The following is a 9,627-nucleotide window of genomic DNA, read 5'->3' as shown; positions in this document are numbered from 1 at the left end:
AAGGATCTCAACAATCCCGAGGTAGAAGAGTCAGCTAGAAATAATTCTAGTAAGGAAGAGATTTGGTGGGAAAAACCTACGAACGGTTTCCTAAAGCTAAATTTTGACGGATCGAGAATAGAAGGTAATAAAGCTGCTTTAGGATATTCTATAAGAGATCACAATGGTAAAGTTGTTTTGTTAGGAGCAAAAAAGTGCGGATCCAATAGTATCCTTGTTGCGGAAGCACTTGCTTTAAAAGAAGGTATTTTAGCAGCCAAATACTTATGTGACACCCTTAATTCTAGCCTTAAAAAAAAACGTAAATTCTACAGAAAAACTGGTAGGATATGTTTGTAAATGGTTCAACTAGTCCAAAAACCTGCAATTTCAAAAATGTTCTAACTAAACTATTCACAACCAATTCCAACTCAAGAAGAGTGTCAAAAACCCTGCAACAACTGATAAACTAATTTACATACATAACATAAGACGCGGAAATATAAGGATACAAACCAAAAATATAAAAGGTTTACTAATAGAATAGCCAAAACTAGGTCCAAGGTTCCTTGCTCACTAGCCGTCTGTGACCCCAACTAAGCATCAACAACCTGTCAATCGCATTTTATACAAACACGAAAGCCACAATTCAGTGGGGAGTAACTTCGAGTCCTCCCAGCCACGAATCGTCAAAATTAATGTAACATGTAATGTAACATGTAAAAAATTTGATAAACCATTTACTTATCATGTATTCTAGCAAATGACCCCTAAACTGACCAAACTAAACTATCATGTGAATCAGATAACAAATAGTAATCCAAACTTTATCAATCAGAACCGCTTACATCTCACCTATTACAGTTCATAAAATCACCATACAAGAAAGGGCAATATATCAAAGACAGGCATAAGTTCTTAGTACGGTCAATAGTCACTTTGTAACTCAAGTCTATACCACGAGGTAGGGAAGGTAATCGAACCGGTATCTTGGCTCGGCGGTTACTATTAAGAAAACATGGCCAAGAGACAACACAACCCTAGCCTAAAATCTGCACAGACCTAGACATGCGGATACACACCACCGCACCCAAGACTCACAACTTTTTTTAAAACAAAGTGAAGTGAGTACCCTAAGGACACCACCGAAGGGTCGGCTAGTACTTAAGTGACCCCATACTATCAAAATAAGTACTCAAGTCATGCCCCAACTTGGATAAACATCCACTAGTCAGGAACACAAAGGCTATCAAGCGGTGAACATATACTCGTCAAAGACTATAAAGACCTATCTATGATGAAGGCCGAAATACTCACCTAGGACCTAGTCACAATAGTCCCACTTGAATATTTTAGCCCACACCACCCAAGACTCACCACATAAGTCAAGTAAGACACCCACTTAACCTTAAGAGGGCAAAAAGTCCTACTTACCAACATAAATTCTAACATTCTATCATGTGAAAGCTATATAAATGTCTATTTACAAAGATACAATCCCAACAGTTCCTCAATAAGAATTCAATACTAACTTCCAATTCTAGCAATCTTAACAATATTAAAGGCTTTAGGGGAATCTAGGGCCATTACTACAAAATAAGAAGCTATTTAAATTCATCTAACTACACATGTGAAATAGAGATATAATAAATGGCCTAAAACAAGAAAAAGGCCGATTATCTAAATCATTCAACCGAATTTTTACCCGCAACCCCAGCCTGCGGCAGTGCACGGGTCAAATTGCGTGACCAAACACTCAATTAATCGACATCGCATCGATCAAAGGGACTAAGGCTCGGTTTTGACATCAACAAAACATTACAATTATAGCTATAAAATTCATTTTGAGCCTATTAATTACAATTTCCTTTTGTAAACTACCCTAACATGTGATAACTATTAATATAAGCACAATTTTACCAATAACATAATTTTTGTTACTATCAAAATACTACCCATTTGTTACTTATACTATTCTAACCTTAATTAACCCGAAATGACCAATATTGTACGAAAAACCGCAAAACAAGCACGGACCAACCCGAGCCAATCCCAAGACCGGCCGGGCTGCCGTGAGCCTGCCGGCTGCTTTCTTTGGCCCGCTTGCCGCACGCACCATTTCTCCTTTTTTTTTTTTCATTTTTATACATTATAAGACCGCCTGAACATTAATTAATCGCCCCAAATTCAATTTTGATAATTTAAACTAACAAAAGGCATAATTTAAGCTAACAATTGACATGCATGCAACCATTCTAAACATGTGAAAATTTCTACACCAACAAAAATCACCAAACATACAAAAATCAAAAACATGTGACGATCTTTCGTCGAGTAACTCGAAATATGTTACCTTAAGCTAGAAAAAGAGCAATTAACACCTTGAAAACCCAAACCCTAACGACACTAGCCGCTATCCTCTACAATATACGAGTCCCCGAACTCGTCTTCCAATCCTTCACCTAAATAAACAATTAAAACACAATAATTAAGCAAAAATACCGAATTTCCGAAAATTGGTCTTAAAATAACTTAATGAAAACTGAAATTAGAACATACTAAGTCGTAGATCTCGGCGAGGGGATTCCGGAAAGGTAAATTTCGCGAAAAACGGACAAGAAACGAAGGAGATATGGTGAATTTGAGCTTGATTTTACCAAAAATGGTGTTTTGGTCTTTGTGAGATGATGGAGATAGGAAAAACCAGAAAAAAAGAAAGAAAAGGAAGGGGAAGCCGTGTAAGAGGAAAAGAAAGGAGGAAAAAGGAAGTGCGGGATTTTTAGTCGGGATTTTTACGAGTCGGTTTTGACTCGTTTCAATAATAATTAAATCCGTAAGTCAAACGCAAATTCCGTCAAGTCCAAAGTCTTTAAACACGAGATTACAATAAAATTGAGTATTCATACGACCCATTTCCATATTCGTTTACCCAACGTTCAAACGAATTGTCATTTCCCCCCGATACGCCCTTATTTCGAAATAAAAGATTTTACACGGTTTAAACTATTTTTAAACATTTCAAAACTATCAAAACAAATACTTTTCTTCAAAATATAATAAAATTATATTTCTTTGAATTATTTTTACTTTAAATACATTATTGTCAAATTTTACTTGATTAATTAATTATTTTCGAAATATATTAACGGTCCGAAATTTACGGGGCGTTACAATCACCCCTCCTTTTAAAAAGTTTCGCCCTCGAAACTTAGAAGGAGAAATTATAGTTATAAGAAAATATAGGTATCTTTTCAATGAAACGGTGATACTCTTGTTGATCAGACAAGAACATCCATATTCATATCAAGATATAAAAATATTTCTACACCAATAAATGAGAAAACCCATTATTGGGACGTCACCAACAACGAGATTCAACATTCACTACTGTTAAAACCATTGAAAATCATAAAAGCATTTTCAAACTTTTAGTTTAAAATTCTATAGTAAGAATACTATCTTTACTAATTATGATTATACAAGGCTTAGTAACTCGGAAAAAGAGTAAGAAAAGGAATACCTTATGGAAATAAATCAAAATTTCATTTTCAAATCTTTAAAAATAGGTTAGGTTTGCAGAAGTAACATAAACTTTTATGAATGAATCAAAACTGGTGGCTTGAAAATTTAGAAGTTGTACAACACGGAAAATAACCTAGATAGCATATAAAACAAAGTATATTAAGATGATTCAACCTTAACTAATCAAAAGGAGCTATGATGAATTTTATGGGGTAAGAATTGAAGTCATAATTACAAGGATGTCAACGATAGAGTTTCATAGGTTACCAACATCAAACTTACGAGAGGAGTATGATGATGTAAGGAAGAGAGATATGAGCGGTAACGCTCATGATCAAGGAAGAAGGGAGATTAGACACCAAGGAAACGCCAGACACTCATATCTCCAATAACAACATCACTCCCAAGAGTCTCCTCAATCGCTTATGTTACTTCTTCCTAACATATTCCCTGGAACAAGATATTTCACTATAAGTGTGATCTCAACGCTCCAAATTCTCAAACATCCCGAAACAACTTTCACAAGCCTAAGGTCAAGACTTCCAACAAAGCTGTATTTGTATCTCACTAGTGTCAACTATGGGTTCCTCAAAAAGTAAACCTTCAATCAAGAGTCCCAATACCATGCTCTAAACTCCAAGAGAAGGTTCCTCAAATATTCCACAAGGTTCTCATTTCAAAACAAGGTAGTAACATACCAACCTCAAATTATGAAAAATCAATAGGATCTCAAGTTTCTCTATCCTTTTACTTATTAAGGATTCTCAAAAGCAGAACTACACCCAGCTCCAACATCGTCTCATCATTTCAAGCACTCAATGCGACCTCAAGGTCTATAAAACTATAGGATTAGCAAATTCTTCTCAATACTAAGTCTCTCTCAACTCAAGAACTCTCAAGAGCCAATTAATACCACATCACATCACCAATCCATTCTGGTCATCAACATCCCCAAGGTGTATTCTTTCAAATTTGATATCCTAAACTTACTTACCATCAAATTCTCAAGGTACAAGGTCATAATTGTAACAACACTTTATCACCTCAGAATTCCTAAAACCATAAATTGAAATTATGTTCCTTAGCCTAACAATTGGTGTCATCCATACCATTACCCTTTCTAGTTACCAAAACAAGTACTAAAACCTCCCAATAATGTAGCTTACTCTCACTCTCATGCCATACCTCAAGTAGTAATCAATATCACTCACTAAAACTAACTAATAATCCCACCTTTAACATTTCTCACTAACTCCGTAAACATGGTCAACAAGGTACCAACTATACTAAGGAGATAAGGAGTGATAGAGAAACGGTAAAACATTTCCGAAGGGTGCATGCATCTGACAAGTTAGGAAACTAAGGAGTCAGTCCGTAAAGATAACGGTTGACATAAATAAGAGGTATTCAAGTTAAGAAGATATCTCGGGCAAGAAGAAGATACGTAAAATTTGGCATAAAAACAAGGTTCAACGATCGTTAAAGAGAAGGAAAGGAGAATAGAAGCGGCACGATGAAAGGGTTCCCGCTTACCGAACACTCATCAAAGCTTATGATCGATATGATAAGGTTACATCACTAAGGTGCTCAACCAAGCCCCAACAGTCTACCAAATTATAAGACTAACAAGGACTTCACAATGGTAGGTATTCCTCAACTCAATTGATTCTAAGAGCCAAAATCAATTCACCACACAAATTCATTTGTTAACATCCGAGTCCCAAAGTATCTCCTTTACAATTCTCGTCATTGAACTTCACTTACTATGTCATCTCCAAGTACCCTGGCTTGTTTACTCCATCATCTCACCACTTAATACTTCTAGTTTCCGATACCATAAATTGGAATCACATCCTTGAACTCACGAACTATATCGAACAACATTCCACCAAAATTCCCAAATTCAGATATGTTTCATAAGGTCAACAAGGGCTACTCTATACTAGATTTGGTCAACTTAAAAGGTTTAACAAACTAACTAATTCCAAAGTACAATACCAATCCATTAATCAACATCAATGTCCTATTGTATTCCTTTCAAGGCCCACAAGGATTAGGGCTAACTATCATACATTTAATTCTCCACAAGAAATATTGAGACTCTCAAATGAAGTAGCTTAGGTTCATTCCATCCTATGTGCTAAGGTAGTACCCATGCTTAATCATCTATAACAAACAAGCTCTCTATAGACATAAATCCCAAGGTATTTCTCAATTCACTAAATTCTCATATCAAGCACAACTAACAAGACTAACCAAAGGATCCCAAATTATATTCTTCTATACAACTCAAACCTTAAACAATCAATTTCTCCACTCGTTCACGCCCTCCAATGATACATTCTCTCAAAACTGGGTTCTCTTGAACAAGGGAACTATCCTGCGGCATAAAAGGAAGGTGTCCACATGGACTTTATTATAAGAAGAAAACGAACCTAAGATGAAACGGGAGAAAGAATTGAAAGGTAGTTACCTAGGCGAGATAAGAGGAATTTGAAAGACGAATGACCAACGAAAATGGAAGATTAAGGTAAGATACACTGAATACGAAAAGAAATATCAAGAAAGTGGAAGCATTCTACATTTGGCATAACCAACCTTTAGTGGCACCAAAACTAATAACTAACAATCAACAAACCTAACAATTAGCAATCACAAACAGACTACCACATAAAATCCTAATTCTACCAATCCTACCCTTCTCTCAAGTTTATTATTTTAAGGTCAAGTGATTTCTAAGTGGGGTGCACAAACGTGCGTCGAGAGCAATAGGCTCTGATACCAACTGTGACACCCTTAATTCTAGCCTTAAAAAAAAAACGTAAATTCTACAGAAAAACTGGTAGGATATGTTTGTAAATGGTTCAACTAGTCCAAAAACCTGCAATTTCAAAAATTTTCTAACTAAACTATTCACAACCAATTCCAACTCAAGAAGAGTGTCAAAAACCCTGCAACAACTGATAAACTAATTTACATACAAAACATAAGACGCGGAAATATAAGGATACAAACCAAAAATATAAAAGGTTTACTAATAGAATAGCCAAAACTAGGTCCAAGGTTCCTTGCTCACTAGCCGTCTGTGACCCCAACTAAGCATCAACAACCTGTCAATCGCATTTTATACAAACACGAAAGCCACAATTCAGTGGGGAGTAACTTCGAGTCCTCCCAGCCACGAATCGTCAAAATTAATGTAACATGTAATGTAACATGTAAAAAATTTGATAAACCATTTACTTATCATGTATTCTAGCAAATGACCCCTAAACTGACCAAACTAAACTATCATGTGAATCAGATAACAAATAGTAATCCAAACTTTATCAATCAGAACCGGCTTACATCTCACCTATTACGATTCATAAAATCACCATACAAGAAAGGGCAATATATCAAAGACAGGCATAAGTTCTTAGTACGGTCAATAGTCACTTTGTAACTCAAGTCTATACCACGAGGTAGGGAAGGTAATCGAACCGGTATCTTGGCTCAGCGGTTACTATTAAGAAAACATGGCCAAGAGACAACACAACCCTAGCCTAAAATCTGCGCAGACCTAGACATGCGGATACACACCACCGCACCCAAGACTCACAAATTTTTTTAAAACAAAGTGAAGTGAGTACCCTAAGGACACCACCGAAGGGTCGGCTAGTACTTAAGCTGACCCCATACTATCAAAATAAGTACCTGAGGTCATGCCCCAACTTGGATAAACATCCACTAGTCAGGAACACAAAGGCTATCAAGCAGTGAACATATACTCGTCAAAGACTATAAAGACCTATCTATGATGATGGCCGAAATACTCACCTAGGACCTAGTCACAGCTAGTCCCAGCTTGAATATTTTAGCCCACACCACCCAAGACTCACCACATAAGTCAAGTAAGACACCCACTTAACCTTAAGAGGGCAAAAAGTCCTACTTACCAACATAAATTCTAACATTCTATCATGTGAAAGCTATATAAATGTCTATTTACAGCATACAATCCCAACAGTTCCTCAATAAGAATTCAATACTAACTTCCAATTCTAGCAATCTTAACAATATTAAAGGCTTTAGGGGAATCTAGGGCCATTACTACAAAATAAGAAGCTATTTAAATTCATCTAACTACACATGTGAAATAGAGATATAATAAATGGCCTAAAACAAGAAAAAAGCCGATTATCTAAATCGTTCAACCGAATTTTTACCCGCAACCCCAGCCCTGCGACAGGTACGGGTCAAATTGCGGCTGACCAAACACTCAATTAACTGACATCGCATCAGTCAAAGGGACTAAGGCTCGGTTTTACGACACGATGAACAAAACATTACAATTATAGCTATAAAATTCATTTTGAGCCTATTAATTACAATTTCCTTTTGTAAACTACCCTAACATGTGATAACTATTAATATAAGCACAATTTTACCAATAACATAATTTTTGTTACTATCAAAATACTACCCATTTGTTACTTATACTATTCTAACCTTAATTAACCCGAAATGACCAATATTGTACGAAAAACCGCAAAACAAGCACGGACCAACCCGGGCCAATCCCAAGACCGGCCGGGGCTGCCGTGGGCCTGCCGGCTGCTGCCGGGCCCGCTGCCGCACCATTTCTCCTTTTTTTTTTTTTCATTTTTATACATTATAAGACCGTCTGAACATTAATTAATCGCCCCAAATTCAATTTTGATAATTTAAACTAACAAAAGGCATAATTTAAGCTAACAATTGACATGCATGCAACCATTCTAAACATGTGAAAATTTCTACACCAACAAAAATCACCAAACATACAAAAATCAAAAACATGTGACGATCTTTCGTCGAGTAACTCGAAATATGTTACCTTAAGCTAGAAAAAGAGCAATTAACACCTTGAAAACCCAAACCCTAACGACACTAGCCGCTATCCTCTACAATATACGAGTCCCCGAACTCGTCTTCCAATCCTTCACCTAAATAAACAATTAAAACACAATAATTAAGCAAAAATACCGAATTTCCGAAAATTGGTCTTAAAATAACTTAATGAAAACTGAAATTAGAACATACTAAGTCGTAGATCTCGGCGAGGGAATTCCGGAAAGGTAAATTTCGCGAAAAACGGACAAGAAACGAAGGAGATATGGTGAATTTGAGCTTGATTTTACCAAAAATGGTGTTTTGGTCTTTGTGAGATGATGGAGATAGGAAAAACCAGAAAAAAAGAAAGAAAAGGAAGGGGAAGCCGTGTAAGAGGAAAAGAAAGGAGGAAAAAGGAAGTGCGGGATTTTTAGTCGGGATTTTTACGAGTCGGTTTTGACTCGTTTCAATAATAATTAAATCCGTAAGTCAAACGCAAATTCCGTCAAGTCCAAAGTCTTTAAACACGAGATTACAATAAAATTGAGTATTCATACGACCCATTTCCATATTCGTTTACCCAACGTTCAAACGAATTGTCATTTCCCCCGATACGCTCTTATTTCGAAATAAAAGATTTTACACGGTTTAAACTATTTTTAAACATTTCAAAACTATCAAAACAAATACTTTTCTTCAAAATATAATAAAATTATATTTCTTTGAATTATTTTTACTTTAAATACATTATTGTCAAATTTTACTTGATTAATTAATTATTTTCGAAATATATTAACGGTCCGAAATTTACGGGGCGTTACAACTTAGGAATCTCAAACTTAATTGTGGAGGGTGATAACTTATGTGTTATTAACTCGATTCGAGGTACTTGGCAAATTCCGTGAGAAATTTCTAGTATTATCAAAGATGTGAAATTAGACCTTCATTTTTTCGATGAAGTGATAATTAAACATTACTTTCGTGAAGCCAACAAGGTTGCTGACTTCATGGCTTCAGTTGGACATTCATGTCCAACTCTTTCGAGGTGGTTTGATAGCCGGTGACTTCAACTTACCTCCCTCATTCGAAAGGATGAGATATGTTGGTCCTACCCTAGAGGATCAACCTAATTTTCTTACCTAAAAAAAAAAAAAAAAAAAACTTTAACTCCAACAAAAAAGGGTCATACATACAAGAAGTTCCAATAAGTTAGTTAATAAAATATTGAAGAACTGAAGAAAGAACTTAGGATTCTCCCTCTATCGTGCATGT

The 9,627-nt window shown here is 35.8% G+C and overlaps 2 long non-coding RNA genes across 2 annotated transcripts; both read right to left on the bottom strand.

Moving 5' to 3' along the window:
• Nucleotides 1-504: 504 nt before the first annotated feature.
• LOC141629167 (uncharacterized) lies at nucleotides 505-2,709 on the bottom strand. The gene is made up of 3 exons (XR_012537241.1): nucleotides 2,539-2,709; nucleotides 2,333-2,441; nucleotides 505-590 (listed from the first exon to the last, which is right to left on the bottom strand). It is a non-coding gene; the product is annotated as an uncharacterized LOC141629167 (long non-coding RNA).
• A 3,816-nt stretch (nucleotides 2,710-6,525) lies between these two features.
• LOC141629163 (uncharacterized) lies at nucleotides 6,526-8,736 on the bottom strand. Its single transcript, XR_012537240.1, has 3 exons — nucleotides 8,566-8,736; nucleotides 8,360-8,468; nucleotides 6,526-6,611 (listed from the first exon to the last, which is right to left on the bottom strand). It is a non-coding gene; the product is annotated as an uncharacterized LOC141629163 (long non-coding RNA).
• Nucleotides 8,737-9,627: the final 891 nt, after the last annotated feature.

This window comes from Silene latifolia, chromosome 2 (genome assembly GCF_048544455.1).
Source record: "Silene latifolia isolate original U9 population chromosome 2, ASM4854445v1, whole genome shotgun sequence".
Classification (NCBI taxonomy): Eukaryota; Viridiplantae; Streptophyta; class Magnoliopsida; order Caryophyllales; family Caryophyllaceae; genus Silene; species Silene latifolia.
The sequence above is the reverse complement of the archived record's forward strand: the minus strand, read 5'-3'. Positions and strand labels throughout refer to the sequence as shown.